Source organism: Cygnus atratus, chromosome 1 (assembly GCF_013377495.2).
Source record: "Cygnus atratus isolate AKBS03 ecotype Queensland, Australia chromosome 1, CAtr_DNAZoo_HiC_assembly, whole genome shotgun sequence".
Taxonomy (NCBI): Eukaryota; Metazoa; Chordata; class Aves; order Anseriformes; family Anatidae; genus Cygnus; species Cygnus atratus.
In genome coordinates, this window is record NC_066362.1 from 197,629,028 (window position 1) to 197,630,033 (window position 1,006).

A 1,006-nucleotide genomic window follows, 5' to 3' on the forward strand; every position below is an offset into this window, starting at 1 on the left:
CATGACCTGCTTGATTTCTATCTTCATGGTCACACAGCACAGCCAGGACATCCTTTGCTCACAAGCTCTAGGTCTGGACCTGAATTTGGTATCAAAACTTTACTAAAACCAGTCCTACTGAAAAATCACCCACCACTTGGTGAAACAACACACGGACCTAGAACCCACCCTTCGTTCTGGACGTGACTGGTAGCATCCAGAGGAGGAAAGGCTGTGGGGCACAGCTGCTTTTAGAGGCACACCATCTGCTACTAGAATAAGCATTTTTACTCTTTCCCTGTGCAATGCATCTTATTTTACAAGTTTTAAAACTCACCAGGTAGCTAAGAGCTATTGAGTGGTGTTATAAGGCAAGAGCATGCAGAGGAGCTAGTTGCTACTCTCCCACATTTGGAGAAATATTAATATCGAAGTGATGGAGAGGAGAAGGCTCAAAGGATGGCACAAAGCAAACCTGAATCTCAACACTGCCATTTTACTTACTTTAAAAAGTATTTAAAAAAAGACAGATGGATATAATTGTTTGTAGAAAGTGTGTAGTGATAATCAGGCTAAAGATGGACCCTTTCCTTATTTCTTAAATTGGAATTTAGCTCATCTTTCTAAAAGGGCAAAATAAGGCAGGAGCAGTTCTACTACAATAAAAGTAGAACTGAGCCGGGCAGTTGCTGTAATATATCTTAAAACAGCAAGATACAGCTGAAGAGCTCAAATGTGCTGAGACTGTGGCCGTATTTTTGACAGTAAATTGCTAGATGGGCTATCTTTCATGTGTTGATGTTTTCTCAACAGTTTTTGAAGGTTAAATAAATTTTGAACCAGAACTGTCAGAGCAAGATGAATTAATTATGAGAACAAATAATAAATTAACACAATTTTAACCACTGTGCAAAGAGTTTGCCCAGGTTTTAACATCAGGCTGCATTTCCTGCACTGAGGTTTTTCAGATGTCAAGATGTGGCTGTTCCTGGAACCCCCAGTCACTTACACTGCTGTAGTTCACAAG